A 19,574-nucleotide genomic window follows, 5' to 3' on the forward strand; every position below is an offset into this window, starting at 1 on the left:
GATGATGCATCTTTGAATCAAATTGAAGATGACCTCAATACAACAGAGGACAGTGCCAAAGCAGAAAGTCTACTTATAGCCGAAAAAGACCAAGCCCAAACATTACACAATGATGGATCATCCATGAGTACAGTTGTAATTAACATTTATGATGACCCAGCCAACTGGCCAGCATATAAATCAAAATGTAAGAGATTATTTAACAATGAAAGGTCTTCCTATTCCAGTGAACAACTTCCCACGAAATGAAAAGGGATTGTGTTTTTCAAAGTTTCACTGTAAGAGGAAACGTTCAAATGGGGAGTGTGTTGAAAGACCTTGGATTATATAGTCTGAGTCTGCTGATAGAATTTATTGCTTTTATTGTAAACTTTTTAATAAGAACACAACCAGTGCATTATCAACAAGTGGATTCAACCACTGGTCTAATCTTCATACAAGAGTGTGAGCATGAAAATTCTAAAAACTATTTGGAGGCCACATGGAGTTTCTGGGAGTTACACAAAAGTCTTTGTAGTGGACAGACAATTGACAAAGAACTTGAAATAATTGTCAACAGACATGCAAAGTACTGGCAGCAAGTATTCAAAAGGCTAGTAGCAATAGCGCAGTTTCTTGCTGAGAGAAATCTAGCATTTAGAGGAACAGAGGAAAAAGTTGGTAATGAGAGTGTACACAATGGAAACTCTTTAGGTATTGTTGAGCTGTTTGGAAAGTTTAATCCTGTTCTTGAAGAACCTTTGAGAAAAGTCAAAACCCACAAAATTCATAATCATTATTTAGGAAAAAATACTCAGAATGAACTACTAGACATATGGCTACAGCTGTTTTGAATGAGATACTGAAACGCATAAAAGCAGCTAAGTACGACACCATAATTTTAGACTGCACACCTGATATGAGTCACCAAGATCAAATGTCTCTAACAATCAGGTATGTGTCTGATGGTAACTTGGCTCCTTCAGGTGTTTAGGAACATTTCATAAAGTTTATGTAGGTTGAAAGTAGCACAGGAGAAGATTTATATAAAACATTATTAAACACACTGAAGGAATTAAATTTAGAGCTGAAAGACATTCAAGGCCAAGGCTATGACATGGTAGCAACATGAAGGGTCACACATCTGGAGTACAACCACGACTGTTGAAGGATAACTCAAGAGCTTTCTTTGTATCCTGTGCATGTCACAATTATAACCTTTTATTCGGAGATGTAGCCAAGTATTGTCCAGATGCTATAACATTTTTTGGGATCTTGCAAAGGATCTACATATTGTTCTCAGCATCAACTAAGAGGTGGGCAGTTTTTAAAAAACATGTAACTGGGTTATGAGTGAAACACTTGAGCAATACAAGGTGGGAGTGTCGGATTGATAGTGTTAAAGCTATTCATTATCAGGTTGAAGAAGTATATGATACACTTGTGGAAATATCAGAGGTAACAGATTCTTCTTTGGCTTGGTTTCGCAGATGAAGATTTATGGATGGGTAATGTCCACGTCAGCTGCAGGCTCGTTTGTGGCTGACAAGTCCGATGCGGAACAGGCAGACACGATTGTAGCGGTTGCAAGGGAAAATTGGTTGGTTGGGGTTCGGTGTTGGGTTTTTCCTCCTTTGTCTTTTGACAGTGAGGTGGGCTCTGCGGTCTTCTTCAAAGGAGGTTGCTGCCCGCCGAACTGTGAGGCACCAAGATGCACGATTTGAGGCGATATCAGCCCACTGGTGATGGTCAATGTGGCAGGCACCAAGAGATTTCTTTAGGCAGTCCTTGTACCTCTTCCTTGGGGCACCTCTGTCTTGGTGGCCAGTGGAGAACTCACTATATAACACGATCTTGGGAAGGCGATGGACCTCCATTCTGGAGACGTGACCTACCCAGCGCAGTTGGGTCTTCAGCAGCGTGGATTCGAGGCTGTTGGCCTCAGCCATCTCGAGTACTTCGATGTTGGAGATGAAGTCGCTCCAATGAATGTTGAGGATGGAGTGGAGGCAACGCTGATGGAAGCGTTCTAGGAGCCGTAGATGATGCTGGTAAAGGATCCATGATTCAGCGCCGAACAGGAGTGTGGGTATGACAATGGCTCTGTATACGCTAATCTTTGTGAGGTTTTCCAGTTGGTTGTTTTTCAAGACTTTTGTGTAGTCTTCCAAAGGCGCTATTTGCCTTGGTGAGTCTGTTGTCTATCTCGTTGTCGATCCTTGCATCCGATGAAATGTTGCAGCCGAGATAGGTAAACTGGTTGACTGTTTTGAGTTTTGTATGCCCGATGGAGATGTAGGGGGGCTGATAGTCATGGTGGGGAGCTGGCTGTTGGAGGACCTCCGTTTTCTTCAGGCTGACTTTCAGGCCAAACATTTTGGCAGTTTCCGCAAAACAGGACATCAAGCGCTGAAGTGCTGGCTCTTAATGGGCAACTAAAGCGGCATTGTCTGCAAAGAGTAGTTCACGGACACGTTGCTCTTGTGTCTTGGTGTGAGCTTGCAGGCGCCTCAGATTGAAGAGACTGCCATCCGTGCGGTACCGGATGTAAACAGTGTCTTCATTGTTGAGGTCTTTCATGGCTTGGTTCAGCATCAAGCTGAAGAAGATTGAAAAGAGGGTTGGTGCGAAAATGCAGCCTTGCTTCACGTCATTGTTAATGGATAAGGGTTCAGAGAGCTCATTGCTGTATCTGACCTGACCTTGTTGGTTTACGTGCAGTTGGATAACCATGTTGAGGAACTTTGAAGCACTCTAGTATTTGCCAAAGCCCTTTCCTACTCACGGTGTTGAAGGCTTTGGTGAGGTCAACAAAGGTGATGTAGAGTCCTTTGTTTTGTTCTCTGCACTTTTCTTGGATCTGTCTGAGGGCAAAGACCATGTCAGTAGTTCCTCTGTTTGCGCGAAAGCCGCACTGTGATTCTGGGAGAACACTAGGTATTATTCAATTTAGGAGAATCCTAGCAAAGATTTTGCTTGCCATGTAGAGCAGCGTGATTCCCCTGTAGTTTGAGCATTCTGATTTCTCGCCTTTGTTTTTGTACAGGGTGATGATGATGGCATCTAGAGGTAGCTTTCCTTGGTCCCAGCAGAGCTTGAAAAACTCATGCAGTTTGGCATGCAGAGTTTTGCCGCCAGCCTTCCAGACCTCTGGGGGGATTCCATCCATACCTGATTCTTTGCCACTTTTCAGTTGTTCAATTGCCTTATATGTCTCTTTCCGGGTGAGGACCTCATCCAGCTCTAGCCTTAAGGGCTGTTGAGGGAGCTGGAGCAGGGCGGTTTCTTGGACTGAGCGGTTGGCACTGAAAAGAGATTGGAAGTGTTCTGACCAACGGTTGAGGATGGAGATCTTGTTGCTGAGGAGTACTTTGCTGTCTGAGCTGCGCAGCGGGTTTTGGACTTGGGGTGAGGGGCCATGCACAGCCTTTAGAGCCTTGTAAAAACCCATGAAGTCTCCAATGTCCTCGCTGAGCTGGGTTCATTTGGCGAGGCTAGTCCACCACTCATTATGGATCTCTCGGAGTTTGCGCTGAAGATGGCTGCATGCGCAACGGAAGCCTCGTTTCTTCTCTGGCCAGGACGGCTTTGCAAGGTGAGCCTGGTGGGCAGCTTGCTTCTTTGCCAGCAGCTCCTGGATTTCCTGGTTGTTTTCGTCGAACCAGTTCTTGTTTTTCCCGGAGGAGAAGGCCAGTACCTCTTCAGTGGATTGCAGTATGGCAGTCTTCAGCTGATCCCAGAGGGTTTCAGGGGACGAGTCCGTGAGGCGGATTGCATCCTCGAACTTTGCTTTGAGGCTTGCCTGGAAGTTTCCTCTCACTTCGTCTGACTGCAAGTTTCCAACACTGAACCTCTTTCTGGGGGCTATGCTGTTCCTGGACTTTGGCTTAAAGTGAAGGTTGAGCTTGCATCGAACCAGCCGGTGGTCAGTGTGGCATTCCGCGCTGGGCATGACCCTGGTGTGGAGTACATCTCCTTTGTCTCTTTCTCGCTCCAGGATGTAGTCCAGGAGGTGCCAGTGTTTGGATCGGGGATGCATCCAGGTAGTCTTCAGGCTGTCGCTCTGCTGAAAAAGGGTGTTTGTAACGACAAGTCACTGTTCTACGCAGAACTCCAACAGGAGGCGCTCGTTGTCGTTGCACTTGCCGACACCATGCTTGCCCAAGATTCCTGTCCAGGTTTCTGAGTCTTTGTCGACGCGAGCATTGAAGTCGCCAAGGATGACAACCTTGTCGGCTGTAGGGGTGCGTTGAATGAGGTTGCGCAGATCAGTGAGGAACTTGTCCTTTTCTGCTGGTTCCGCTTGGAGGGTTGGAGCATAGACACTAATGAGGGTGATGCAATGCTGTTTTGAAGGGGGTGTCGCATGGACATGATCCGGTCTGAGTGGCCTGTCGGGAGGTTTTCGAGGTTGGAGGCAAAGGAGTTCTTTACCATGAAGCCTACACCAGATAGGCGTCGTTCATCCAGACCAGTAGAGGACATGTCCATGTCCTCTCCCTCCACGTCCTCCTCCTCAAAAGATGCTCACAAACTCAAGCTAGCTTGCTGGAACATCAGAACCATGCTAGACAAGGCTGACAGCCACCTACATGAACGTCGGTCTGCCCTCATCACACATGAACTGCTCAGACTTGACATCGACATAGCTGCTCTCAGTGAAGTCCGCCTTGCAGATGTAGGCAGCCTCCAAGAATGCGGCGCGGGCTACACACTACTACAGAGGTAACAGATGAGCCCAAGGTAAAAGCAGAAGCTGAATCTTTAGCAAGACTACAAATTTTTAGTTTTTTTGATATTTTGGCATGTTCTTTTTAAAGTTAACTATGTAAGCAAGGAACTACAAGATGAAACAAAGGACATTGATGAAGGCATGGAGTCATTTGAAAAACTATTATCATGGCTAAGAATTTATAGAGATTCAGAGCCAGCTCTTCAGCGTTTGACGTCCTGTTTTGCGGAAATTGCCAAAACGTTTGGCCTGGAAGTCAGCCTGAAGAAAACGGAGGTCTTCCATCAGCCAGCTCCCCACCATGACTACCAGCCCCCCTACATCTCCATCGGGCATACAACACTCAAAACAGTCAACCAGTTTACCTGTCTTGGCTGCAACATTTCATCAGATGCAAGGATCGACAACGAGATAGACAACAGACTCACCAAGGCAAATAGCGCCTTTGGAAGACTACACAAGAGTCTTGAAAAACAACCAACTGGAAAACCTCACAAAGATTAGCGTATACAGAGCCGTTGTCATACCCACACTCCTGTTCGGCTCCGAATCATGGGTCCTCTACCGGCATCATCTACGGCTCCTAGAACGCTTCCACCAGCGTTGTCTCCGCACCATCCTCAAAATTCATTGGAGCGACTTCATCCCTAACATCGAAGTACTCGAGATGGCAGAGGCCGACAGCATCGAGTCCACGCTGCTGAAGATCTAGCTGTGCTGGGTGGGTCACATCTCCAGAATGGAGGACCATCGCCTTCCCAAGATCGTGTTATATGGCGAGCTCTCCACTGGCCACCGTGACAGAGGTGCACCAAAGAAGAGGTACAACGACTGCCTAAAGAAATCTCTTGGTGCCTGCCACATTGACCACCGCCAGTGGGCTGATATCGCCTCAAACCGTTCATCTTGACGCCTCACAGTTCGGCGGGCAGCAACCTCCTTTGAAGAAGACCGCAGAGCCCACCTCACTGACAAAAGACAAAGGATGAAAAACCCAACACCCAACCCCAACCAACCAATTTTCCCCTGCAACCGCTGCAACCGTGTCTGCCTGTCCCGCATCGGACTTGTCAGCCACAATCGAGCCTGCAGCTGACGAGGACTTTTACCCCCTCCATAAATCTTCGTCCGCGAAGCCAAGCCAAAGAAGAATAGGTGCAAATGAATTGGCTGAAGCAGTTGAATTACCATTGGAGTTTGGACAATTTCATGGAAAAAAAACTACGTAGAAGGAAGAGAATGTTTTCATATGAAATAAAAGATCAAGCTTTAGATGATCCAAAAGAAGCATGGTTCAATGCTTCAGCTTCTTGCTAGACAAAGCTATTCAATCTTTAAAGTCTAGATTTAAGCAGCTTAAAAGCCATGTAAAATTATTTGGATTTTTAAATCACTTTCAGAGCTTACAAAAGGCAGAAATAAGGAATCACACAGCAGACCTTGAAGCAACTTTAACTGACCCCATACTAAAACAGACCATTAATGGAGGGGTAGTTACTGAAACAACTAAAGTTGTGGATGTTTATCTGTTGGCCGAAGAACTTGAAGCTCTGAAAACTTTTCTTCCCTTCAGTGTCATTAGCTTCAAGCTCTGCTTGAATACCTGGTAGTAAACAATGGATTCACTGCATTTCCTATGTTTTTATTGCTTTGAAGATTTACTTAACAATGCCCATAACAGTTGCATCAGGTGAAATAAGTTTTTCAAAACTAAAACAGATTAAAACATACTTACAGTCAACAATTTCACAAGAGAGAGTAAACAATTTGGTGATGCTATCTAAAGAAAATTACATTACTAAAACCATTGACTTTGAAGTTATTTTGAGATTTTGCAAATAAAAAAGCCAGAAAAGTCTGTTTCTAAAAGACCTGCATAAACAGTTTGTCTGTAATTGTCTTAACTTGTATTTAAAAATTAAAAGTTTCATATTGTCTTTCAATATTTAGTATATCAAGCATTTAATGCTTTATGGCTAAGACTGGCATGCTACACGAAATATAAAACATCAATTTTGACTTTTGTAGAATAGATGCCATGCTATCAATTTTCTAATTGGCTCCACAATTCCTAGCATCAGTCCTGTGCTTTACGCATGAGGCAATACTTGGCTGGAACAAGCTTTGAACAAAATAAGTTTGAGTGTGACATTTAACCATTTTGATAGTGAAGATGAATTTTCAACTTTTCAGATGACCTTGCAAATCAGTCATCAATAAATTGAGTGGTATAGTGGTGTAGCAGTAAGCGCTATGTCTTTACAGTGCTTCCAATCAGGACGGGTTCAAATCCTGCGCTGTCTGTAAGGAGTTTGTACGTTCTCACTGTGCCTGTGCGGATTTTCTCTGGGAGTTCTGGTTTTCTCCTATCATTGAAAATGTACAGGCGACGTAGGTTAATGCTCTGTAAATTGTGTGGTACAGACTTGGAGAATGAAATGCCTTTTACCATGCTGTATGTCTAAATTTAAAATAAAACTAAATCACGTGATTTCTTTAAAGGGTAGCAGGCCTGTTGAAAATCTACCTCAATATTGGCAACATCAAGTTTAGAATAAGATGATAATGTTAAGAGACCGGAGGACCCCAAAATCCAGCAGCAATAAATATAAACAGCAACAGGGTATAAACAAAAGTTGCTTTTAATTATCTTTGAACATTAAAATAGAATCACACTTTAACTTCTCTCTTTCTTTCTCCTTTGGCTTGGCTTCGCAGACAAAGATTTATGGAGGGGTAATGTCCACGTCTGCTGCAGGCTTTTTTGTGGCTGACAAGTCCAATGCCGGACAGGCAGACACATTTGCAGTGGTTGCAAGGGAAAATTGGTTGGTTGGGGTTGGGTGCTGTGTTTTTCTCCTTTGTCCTTTGTCAGTGAGGTGGACTCTGCGGTCTTCTTCAAAGGAGGTTGCTGCCCACCGAACTGTGAGGCTCCAAGATGCACGGTTGGAGGTGATATCAGCCCACTGGCGGTGGTCAATGTGGCAGGCACCAAGAGATTTCTTTAGGCAGTCCTTGTACCTCTTCTTTGGTGCACCTCTGTCTCGGTGGCCAGTGGAGAGCTCACCATAGAACACGATCTTGGGAAGACGATGGTCCTCCATTCTGGAGATGTGACCTACCCAGCGCAGTTGGGTCTTCAGCAGCGTGGATTCAATGCTTGTGTACTCTGCCAGCTCGAGTACTTCGATGTTGGTGATGAAGTCACTCCAATGAATTTTGAGGATGGAGTGTTCTAGGAGCTATAGGTGATGCCAGTAGAGAACCCATGATTCAGAGCCGAACAGGAATGTGGGTATGACAATGGCTTTGTACTCTCTATTGACTCATTTATCCTACTTAACCCCCTTCTAATTCTAAGCACTCAGTCCAATTCTTTGGGTCACAGACCAATCTCACTAGTTGCAGTCAATTCTTGTTCTCTCTCTCTCTCTCTCTCTCTCTCTCTCTCTCTAACTCACCTATCTTAAAAAAAATAATTAAACAGACAAGAACACACAATATCTAACATGTTATAATACAGAAACCCAATTTTGAGAGTTTTTTAATACATGATCCATTTTAACATCTTGTCAAACAATCTGCTATCACATTATTTATAGCTCTGATATGATTAATTTGCAGGTTATATTCTTGTAATATTAAATTCCAGTTTAACAATCTTCTGTTCTTTTTCTTCATTTTATTTAAAAACATTAGAGGATTGTGATCAGTAAATATCACAATGGGGTCATGAGAGATGCGAAGATGTGTCAAAATTCTGCAGAGCAAATATGATAGACAACAGTTCTTTTTCAATAGCAGAATATTTCCTTTGATGAATATTAAATTGTTTTGAAAGTAGACAACTGAATCGTTAATTTCATTATGTTTTTGCAATAAAACTGCATCTGCTGCTCCCTCACTGACATCCACTGCTAAAGAAAATAGTTTGTCAAAATCAGGAGATTTTAACACAGATCAATGGCATAACATCTCCTTTAAATGTTACAAGGCTGTCTGATAAACTTTAGTCCACACAAATTTCTCCCCTTTCTTCAAAAGGTTGGTTAAAGGAAAAGCAACATCAGGAAAATTTCCTGTAATTTTGCCATTCATAAAAACCTTCACTGTTCTCTTGATATTGGGAGTAGAAAACCCAGAAATTACGATCACCTTAGATTGAATAGTTGAAACTTTGCCATGGCCAGCTATATGACCCAAGTAGGATACAGTGGCATTTACAAATTGACTTAACAGTTGAATTAACAGTTAAGTTTGCTTTGGATAATCTTGCAAACAATTTGTCCAATTCCCTTAGATGTTCTTCCCATCTGTCACTTTTTGTAACCAAGTCATTAACATAAGTATGTGTTATCCCTTGGATTATCAAATTAATCAACCTTTGGAATTTTGCAGGGGAATTTTACATGCCTAAAGGTAGCATATTACATATAAACTAGATGGAGTACAAAAGTTGAAATATTCTTTTCTCTCTCAGTTAAAGGCACATGCAAGTAATCCACAAATCCAACTTAGTAAGAAATTTAGCTTTGCCAATTTTATCAATACAGTCATCTATTCTCAGAATAGGATAAGCATCTGTTTTGGTTACTTAATTAACCTTCCAGTAATATGTATGGAACCTAACAGTTTCATCTGGTTTTGGTACCAGAATACAAGGAGAACTCCAATGTGAGTTTGAAGGTTTAAAAGTGTAATCCATCAACATATATTCCAATTCCTGATCCATGATTTTACTATTTTCAATGTTTATTCTATATGGGTGCTGTTTTATGGGATTTTCTTCCCCTATATCTACATCAAAGTAAATTACTTATGTTCCATTAGGAACATCAGGGAATAAATTTGTGTATTTCAAAAGTAATTCTTTCAACTGTGTCTGCTATTGTAACTTAAGATGGCCTAACTTTTTCTCCAATTTCTCCAAAATTGCTGAATTAGACAGGGATTCAGGAACCATGGTTTCTTTAAGGTTACCTTCATAAAATTATGTTTCTATAATCTTATGATCCATAACTTCCACTACCCTGTCAACAACTAACACCTCAGATATAGATTGTTCTCCACTACCTTCATTCTCATGTTTTCAACATATTTATGTGACAAACCTGATTTTTATTCCTTTGATCTGGAGTGTTAACATCGTTAATATCATTCAGTTTTGATTTAACTATGTACAGCCCAGAAAATCTACCTCTCAAAGGATTGTCATATAATGGATACAAACTCAAAACTTTATTTCCTGTCTTAAAATTCCTCACCTGAGCTATCCTGTCAAATAAACGCTTCATTTTACCCTGAGCCATTTCTTAATTCTCTTGAGCCAAAGTCCACACTTTTTTTAGCCTATCCTTAAATTTAGAAACATAATCCACCAAGTCCAACTGCACATCCTCATTAACCCACTGTTCTTTTATTCAACATTAAAGGTCCTCAAACTTGATGACCAAACACAATTTCAAAAGGGCTGAAACCTAATGATTCCTGCACAGCCTCCTTTTCTACTAACAACAATAAATGAATACATTCATCCCAATCTTTTCCAATCTCCATCCAGTAAACTCTCATCATATTTTTAACAGTAGAATGAAATCTTTTCAAAGCACCCTGAGTTTCAGGGTGGTACACAGATGAAAAGATCTGTTTTATTACCAACTGATAAACTAACTATTGAAACAACCCAGACATAAAGTTAGTTCCTTGATCACTCTGGATCTCTTTCGGTAGTCCAAACATGGTGAAAAATCTTTCTAGTGCCTTTACCACCATTTTGGCTTTAATATTTCTCAATGGTATAGCCTCTTGCAATCTCAATGCTATACACATAACTGTTAATAATTACTGATTCACAGATTTTGTTTTTGGCAGGGACCTACACAATCTAAAATAACCTTCGCAAAAGGTTTCCCAACAACAGGAATAGGTTGTAATTGAGCCACTGGAGGACCCTGGTTATGTTTCCCCACAACCTGACAAATGAGACATATCTGGCACCAATTTACAATATCCTTCCTCAAACTAGGCCAGAAAAATTCTCTCCAAATCTTATTCATGGTTTTCATTTCACCAGGATGACAACCCAAAGGTGTACTGTGGTTAGATCTAATATTTTCTTCCGGTAATATTTAGGAATAACCACCTGATGAATCAATCCCCACTCTTCATTACCAGAACTATTGAGGTCTCCATTTTCTCATCAAAAATTCACTTTTCAAGCCATTTCCTTCATCTCCTGTTCAGTTACTGCTTTGTCCTTTAAGACAACAAAATCGGAATCTATTTTTTGTTGCTGAAGTAACTCATTCCTTGACAAAGAGAAATCTTTACTTTGACCTTGTCCTTTCAAAAGTACAGGTACACAATCCTTTATCCGGAAACCTTGGGAAAGTGTGTTCTGAATTTTGATTTTTCTGTATTTCGGAATCCTACCTGAATTGTGCTGTTGTATCAACCCCTACCCCCTTTCAGTTATCCAGCCATCTCCCCCAACAACGGTCCCTCAACTGCCCAGCTGTCACCCCCAACTGCTGGTCCATCAGCCAACTGTCAATCCCTTCCAACTGCTGGTCCCTTGGCCACCTGGGAGTCACCCCCAACTGCCGGTCCCTCGGCCACCCAGCCATCTCCCCCAACTGCTGGTCCCTCGTCCACCACCCCCAACCGTCGGTCCCTAGTTCACCCGACTCGCGCTTCTGATCCCTCAGCTGCTCGACTCATGCTGCTGTCTCTCTCCCCACTTGCTGGATTTTGGAGCTTTAGATGTCCAGATAAAGGATCATGTACCTGTACATGGCAAATCTTTATTAACTGGACCTTCTTAGTCAAAAACCTCATTACAGCACATGTAGGATACATCTCACAATGCTCTCTAATCTCATCCTTACTAGACCGATTTATTAATCTCAAAAATGACCCAACTTTATCCTCTGCCAAATCATTCCCTAATAAAAATAATACACCCTGCATGGGTAACTTTAAAAATTACTCCAACTACAACAGGTCCATTAAATAATTATAATTTATCACAATGCTGTGAAGAGATATTGATTTTACCTCCCCTCCAACACCTTTAATCAAAGTTATCTTCCCTGTGTCAGTCCTTTGATCCACAGTTAAAATATTTTCCAACAACAGCGACTGAGCAGCCCCAGTATCTCTAAGAATTTTAACTGAAACATGTGGTTCTCCCTCCTTTACTGAAACAAAGCCCTTGGACACAAAAGGTTTGAAACAACCAAGTCATCTTTACAAAGTTTGGAAAATCTGCTCTCGTTAAATTCCATGTATCTGGTAAAAATACTTTTTTCGTTTCTTTTTCAACACTAGGCAATTTGCAATCACATGATCAGGTTTTTTATAAAAATGACATACAAATCTAGATGTTCTGTCCTTTCTCACCTTATCTTCATCTTTTCTTTTAACATTCTTTCTAGACTTAAATCTCAAGCTTACTATCCTACTTCACATTAACTCTCTAAAAATGCCTAATGTTCTGGAATGTATTTTTTGTGAATTAGAGTAAATTCATCCACTAATCTAGCCGCCTACTGCCATGTCCCCATGTCTCTCTCATCCAGGTATAATTTAATCTAATTTGGGACACACCTTTTAATTTCCTCTATTAATATCAATTCTCTTAATCTGTCAAAATCTTTTTGAGGTGCACCAACAGTCAAAACATACAGATTTCTTCAGAGCAAAATCCATAAAAGATTCATTGAATATTTTTAACCAAACTCCTTGTCTATATGTATAAGGAACCAACTCATAAGCTTTCAATACTGCTTGTTTAATGGTATCATAATTTTTCATAATTATTCTGCAGTCAAGCTAGAGTATGCTATTTGTGCTTTTCCTTTCAATACACTTTGGACCATTAGAGGCCACTTCTCTTTTGGCCATCTTGAGCTCTCAACAACTTTTTAAAAAAGCTGAAAATATGTATCTATATCTCCCTCATTAAAAGGAGGAACTGCGGCGGAGCACATCCTCATAGCGAACCGGCCCCACTTGTGTCGCCACATGGCAGGGCAGCCATGGGGAAATGGAGTCGTCAGAGGTTTCTCTCTGACTCCAGTATCCCTTCCATTGCGCACCCTGGGCAGTGATTATGATGTCACAATGTACCAGGTGACTGAGCTCATGCTGCCCTTATAGGGACGTGGTGAATTTAAATAAAAACAGTCGTTAATGACCCTCAACATGGTGGCTGTGATTCTTCCACTGCTCACACCGCCACAGTGGTGACCCAGATGAATTTCTGGACTCCTGAAGACCATAGATTTGGCAGAGCTTAATGCTGTCTCCATCAAGCTTCCTCCCTTTTGGACCCACTGACTGAGAACTCCACAACATCACTGCAGATGACTTGATGTTTTACCATGTCGTGAGCGCTCTGGACCAAGATACAGCGACGAGGGTGGATGGCATCATCCACCACACCCTGGCTGTAGGCAAGTACACCGCCCTTAAAAAAGTGTTGCTGGGAACTTTTGGGCTCAACCCCAGCAACTGGCTTCCAGGCTGCTACACCTAGATGAGCTTGGAGACCATAGTCCTTCGCCGCTGATGGACGAGATGTTGGTCCTGGAGGAAGACCACAAGCCTTATTTTCTCTTCTGCCAAATATTCCTAGAGGAATTGCCAGAGAACATTCAGCTGCACCTGACAGATGATGACCTCACTGACCTGAGAAAGGCAGCAGCTCATGCGGATGTCCCCTAGCTCACAAAGAGGGAGAACAAGGCAGCCCTCAACTTGGTGGCATGTCCGGGACCTAGCAGACTGCTGCCCGCCCTAAAGACCAGGCCAGAGGAGGGCCAGTCGCCCTGGTACTTCTACCACCAGTGCTGGGGACCACAAGACCGTAAGTGCCACCAACCCTGAGGGTTTCAGGGAAGCCAACAGGCCAGCTGCCGTTAATGCTGCGATGGCTGGCCGCACAAACAGCCTCCTTCATGTGACGGACAGGTCCACTAGCCGCTGATTTTTGGTGGACATGAGAAAAGCTGAGCGTCCTCCCCCCAATGCATTAGAGACTCGCATCTGATCTCGCAGTCCAACCTTATGGGTAGCCAACAGCTCCACTATCAGGACCTACGGCACCCACAGGGCACAGATCCAGATAGGGAGATTTGTCCTAGCTTCTGGGCACTCTGCTGTTGTGGGCCAACTATCTGAAGGCTTACGGTCTCCTGGTCAACTTGAAGGGCAAGAGGCTGGTCAATACCCGAATGTTCCACTCCACATGACTGGACACAGCTGATGACTGCAGTCCTGAAATTGCCGCCATAGCTGCCACCAGAGATGAGTTCGCCGACAACCTCCGCAAGTTCCCCGCCATCCTAGAGCCACATTTCAATGCCACTGTGCCTGAACACGTGGTCTTCCACTACATCACCACGCAAGGACCAGATGGTTGCCACTTGAGAAGCTCCAACAAACAAAGGAGGAGTTGTCCAGACTCCAAGAATTCAGAATCGACCGGCGCTCGGATAGTGCTTGGGCATCACCACTCCATATGGTCCTGAAATCGTACAAAGGCTGGAGATTATGTGTGGACTACTGTGGTTGAATGATGCAACCACTCCAACAGGTACCCAGTGCCTCACATACAGGATTTCACCGCCAACCTCCACGGTGCACGGATCTTCTTCAAAGTGGACCTCGTCCAGGGATACCATCAAATCCCGGTGCATCCAGACGACATAAGTAAGATGGCCATTATCACCCCTTTCGGCCTCTTCGGGTTCCTGCGTATGCCCTTTGGCCTAAAAAATTAGGCCCAAATGTTCCAGCGCCTCATGGACACGGTAGGGAGGGATTTGGACTTTTTGTTCATTTACTTGGACAATATATTCATTGCCAGTTGCCTCCACGATGAACACAAGGCCCACCTCCGCACCCTCTTTGCTCACCTGGCAGATTTTGGCCTCAAGGTCAACGCAGCCAAATGCCAATTCGGCAAGAAGATCCTTCTGTTCTTGGGACACACCATATTAGTGGCCTGGGCCTCACCAGCGCCGGAGAAGTTGGTGGCTGACCAACATTTCCCCAAACCCCCACCCTAAAAAGCCTTCTGGAGTTCGTTGGGATGGTGAACCTTTACCATCGTTTCATCCCCGAGATGCTCACACCATGTGTCCATAATTGCACTGATGGCCACCAAAGAAAAGACTTCATCCTGGCTGGAAGAGGATAATAAGGCTTGCGTCACGACTAAGGAGGCTCTAGCCAACACGACACTACTAGTGCAACCATGGCCAGAGACACACACACACACAGCATTCTTTGTGGACACCTCAGCTACGGCAGTGGATGGGGGTTCCTGGACACTGGCATCTGCTGGCCTTTTTCGGAAAGCAGCTGTGCCCACCAGAGCTCAAATATAGTGCCTCCGTCCGGGAGCTCCTGATGCTGCACTTGGCCATCCACCACTTTCGCTACTTTCTCGAGGGCAGGCCGTTCACAGACTTCATGGACCACAAGCCTCTCACAGACACTGGCGATGGCCAAATCTGTGGTCTGCCAGACAACATCACCATCTCTCGTATGTGTCAGAGTTCACGACTGACATCAGAGACAGGGCTGGAAAGGACAACTTGGTGGCGGATGCATTCTCACGACTCGCCATCAACACTCACCCCCAGCCTAGATTACAGTCATCTGGCCCAGGCCCAGAGGAACGATGTGTAGACACAGGCCTTATGGACCATATTCTTGGGCCTCAAACTCAGATACTTCCAGTTGCCCAGCAGTCCGGACAATGTGTCAACAGGTTCCTTGCATCAGGTAGTCCCGCCGCAGTGGAGAGCGAGGGTCTTCAGCTTAGTCCACAACCTCATTCCCCAGCGGTTAAGATGACAGTATGAATGGTCATGGAGTTGTTTTAGTGGCATCGGTTCAAGAGAGAGGTAGTGGAGCTCTCCAGGAACTGCACTAAGTGCCAGACCTCCAAAGTCCACCGACACACGCAGGCTCCCTTACAGAACTTTGACTTGGTGGCTCGCAGGTTCCAACATATCCACGTCAAGTGGGCTTGTTACCTCCTTACAGTAATCAACCATGCCACAATGTGGCCAGATACTATCCTGATCAAGGAAGCCTCTGCGGAGACGTGCGCCAGGACTCTGGTCAAGCAGTGGATCGTGTGATTCAGAGTTCTGGTGCACATCACCAGTGACTGGGGCGCACTGTTCACGTCTGTCCTGTGGACTCAGATGGTGAAACTCCTGGTGGTGAAGCTCCACCACACCATGGCATACCACCCGCAGTCCAATGGGTTGGTGGAGAAGTTCACAGGCACCTGAAGGCATAGTTCATGGCTAGGCTCTCTGGATCAGACGGGATTAGGACAGCACCTAAGTAGGATCTGCAGTCTTTAGAAGCGAAGATGATGTACAGCACACTGCTTTCCCTACCAGGTGAGTTTTTCGGCTTAGACCCCAACACTGCAGCCACCGAAGCAAACCTGCTGGTGGACCTGGGCTTCCTGGCTTCCCCACCGACAACATGCCAATCCAGCCAATCCACCTCCCCAAAGAACTCGATTTGGCTCAGTTCATTTTCGCACGAAGGGAGCCGCAGGGCGCACCGCTGCAGCCACCATACGATGGGCCGTACAAAGTCTTGCATTGGACTGGAGGAACCTTCACCCTAGACATTGGGGGGGGGAGGGATAAACCTTTTATGATGGACCGACTGAAGGTGCTCCATCTGCATTTATCACAGCTGGTGCAGATGGCTCAAGCGCAGGGGCCGGCCGCCAAAGCGACAGGACATGTTGCCGGTTATGGGGGGGGTGGTTGTTTGGTGGTGCACATCCTCATGGCGAACCGGCTCCGCTTGTATCGCCACATGGGAAATGGCGTTATCAGAGGTTTCTCTCTGACTCCAGCATCCCTTCCAGCGCATACCCTGGGCAGCAATTATGATGTCACAAAGCACCAGGCGACTGAGCATTCCCTTAAAGGAATGCGCTGAATTTGAAAACAAACAGTCGCTAATGACTTTCGTGTGGTAGCAGTGGTTTCCTTGCGCTCCTGCAAGCACCACAGTGGTGACCCCTGTGGCTAGCTGGACCCAGCAAAAGATGGGCATAGCTGAGGTGAATGCAGTAACCCTCAAACTTCCCCGTTCTGGCCCCATCGCCCACAGATGTGGTTCAGGCAGATGGAGGCACAATTCCAACTCCACAACATCTCAGCTGATGCCACAAAATTTTACCATGTCATGGACGCATTGGACCAGGACACAGTGGCGAGGGTGGATGACATCATTCACTGCCCACCAGCAGTGGGCAAGTATACTGCCCTCAAAAATCTACTCCTAGGGAATTTTGGCCTCACTCCCCAGCAGCGTGCTTCCAGGTTCTTACAGTTGGATGGGTTGGGAGATCCTAGCCCCTCAGCCCTCATGAATAAAATGGTGGCCCTGGCAGTGGATCATGAACTGTGTTTCCTCTTCTGCCAGATATTCCTTGAACAATCCCAGAAGATATCTGACTCCATTGGTCCTAAGAGGACTTTTCACATCCCCATAAAGCCGTAGCCCAGGCGCGCAAATCAGGAGAACAAGACAGCCCTCAGCCAAGTCTTTAAGCCAGGGCCCTACCATCCGCAGGATACCCCCAAGCACAAGCTGGAGGAAACCCAGTCAACTTGGTGCTTTTATCACCAGGGTTGGTGAGTGAAAGCTCACAAATGCCGCCAGCCCTGTAACTTCCAGGGAAACGGCCAGACCAACCACCGTTGATGCCTGTGACAGTTGGCCATGTGAACAGCCTCCTTTACATCACTGACAAGTCACAGGGACCAAGTGAGCTCCCTCCCCCCTACAGAGCTGGAAACTCACACCCGGATCCCAGGTCCAACCCTGCGGGCAGCCAATAAACACCTATGGCACCCATAGGGCACAGATACAGATCAAGGATGAAATGTTCACTTGGAGGTTTGTTCTGGCCTCATTGGGCACCCCACTGTTAGGGGATGACATCCTAAGGGCTCTCTGTCCTACATGTCTGAATTTACGACAGACATCCGGCACAGGGCAAGCAAGGACAATGTAGTTGCAGATGCACACTCCCGCCCAGCCATTATCACGGTAGCTCCCGGCCACGACTACACACAACTAGCAAAGGCCCATCAGCACAACGCCGAAACTCAAGCTTTCCAGACCGCCATCTCAGATCTCCAGCTTAACGATATTCAGCTTCTTCACTCCGCCCAGCCACTGCTCTGTGACATCTCCACCGGCGCACTGCGCCCAGTAGTCCCACAAGAATGGAGGGCAAGAGTTGTCAGCTCTATCCACAACCTCTCAGTAAAAACTACCATGCGTATGGTGGTGTAGCAATTCGTCTGGCATGGCCTCAAGAAGGAGGTGGCAGCACTAACTCGCAACTGCATCAGGTGCCAGACATCTAAAGTCCACAGGCACACATAGGCCCCTGTTCAACATTTCGACTCGGCAATGCTGAGGTTCCAGCATATCCACATGGATGTCATGGGCCCCTTGACAGTGTCCAGGAAGTCGTGGTATCTGTTTACCATAATGGACAGAGCAAGCAGATGGCTGGAAGCCATCCCAGTCCATGAGGCATCAGTTGAGATGTGTTCTAGAACCCTGGTTAGCCAGTGGATTGCTCATTTTGGTGTGCCGGTGCACATCTAGAGCAACAGAGGTTCCCAATTTACATTCACATTATGGGCACAGCTAGGAAGGCTTTTAGGGCTTGGTCAAGAGGTTGTTAGAGAGGTTCCACCAACACCTAGACTGTTCTGATGGCAAGACTTTCTGGCCCCGACTGGTTGAGTTGCCCTGGGTTCTCCTTGGGATTAGGACGGTGCCCAAGGAGGACCTGCAAGCCTCATCAGCAGAAATGGTTTACGGTGTGCACTCTCCCTGCCAGGCAAATTCTACGCCCCAAAGGCCGAGACGATGCACAACAAAGGAGAGCAACTCATGGACCTCTGTAAACAACTGGGCAACCTAACTCCGCCACCCCCATGCACCATGGCACTGACCATGCCATCAACCGAAAGATCTGGATGTGGCACAATTTGTGTTTGTCTGGAGAGGACCAGAGAGGGCCCCACTACAGCATTCATACAAAGGGCCATACAAGGTTCTCCGGCAGTCATGTGGGACTTATACTTTAGATATGGGGGGGGGGGGGGGGGCAGGGAAGAACTGTTTACTGTGGACCGCTTAAAGGCTGCTCATTTGGACCACAGCTGTTGCAGTCAGCCATGTCCAAGCGCTGGGGCTGGCTGCCAAAGTGACAGGATATCTAGCCGGTTCTGCAGGGGGTTGTGTGGTGGAAAACATCCTCATGGTGAACCAGCCCCGCTTGTATTGCCACATGGGGAAGCCATGGGGAAATGATGTCATCAGAAGTTTCTCTCTGACTCCAGCATCCCTTCCAGCGCACACCCTAGGCGGCAATTATGATGTCACAATGCACCAGGTGACTGAGCTCATGCTGCCTTTTAAGGGCGCACTGAATTTGACAAAAATGTCATTCACGTCTTTCGGTGAGGAAGCAATGATTTTCTTCAGCTCTTGAAAGCACCACAACTTCCTCTTTTCTCTTGCTCTTCTGCTCTGCAGGTGATGGCTGTAATGAAAATGTATCAACCTCCATTGCTGCTGTTTTTCCACAAGCTAGCTTGAAATTAGTTTGGAAAAACCCAATGAACTAATAAATCTCAAAAACTCGTATTTTCTTATCCTGAACCGATGAGCCCCTATAAAATGTTACAAGTCCAGAGGACTGCAAAACCTAGCAGCAATAGATATGCACCACAATAAAGGGTAACTTAAACAAGTGTTCCTTTTAATTATGTTTGAACATGAAAAT

At 45.3% G+C, this 19,574-nt stretch overlaps 1 protein-coding gene and 1 long non-coding RNA gene across 7 annotated transcripts in view; one reads left to right on the plus strand and one right to left on the minus strand.

The window, feature by feature from the left end:
- Positions 1-19,574, plus strand: part of LOC138750126 (rho GTPase-activating protein 23-like) — a 397,500-nt gene that overhangs the window by 182,458 nt on the left and 195,468 nt on the right. The window contains exon 1 of one of the 5 annotated variants that reach the window (XM_069912264.1): positions 12,912-16,820. The exons of the other annotated variants lie outside the window; for them this stretch is intronic. The gene's annotated coding sequence lies outside the window, so the exon portion shown is untranslated. Of the gene's footprint in view, positions 1-12,911; positions 16,821-19,574 lie in introns of those variants that run through there. 5 annotated transcript variants of the gene reach the window in all.
- LOC138750127 (uncharacterized) overlaps positions 1-19,574 on the minus strand; it is a 58,908-nt gene that overhangs the window by 30,473 nt on the left and 8,861 nt on the right. The gene's annotated exons all lie outside the window — the stretch shown is intronic.

Source organism: Narcine bancroftii, assembly GCF_036971445.1.
Source record: "Narcine bancroftii isolate sNarBan1 chromosome 12 unlocalized genomic scaffold, sNarBan1.hap1 SUPER_12_unloc_2, whole genome shotgun sequence".
NCBI classification, from domain to species: Eukaryota; Metazoa; Chordata; class Chondrichthyes; order Torpediniformes; family Narcinidae; genus Narcine; species Narcine bancroftii.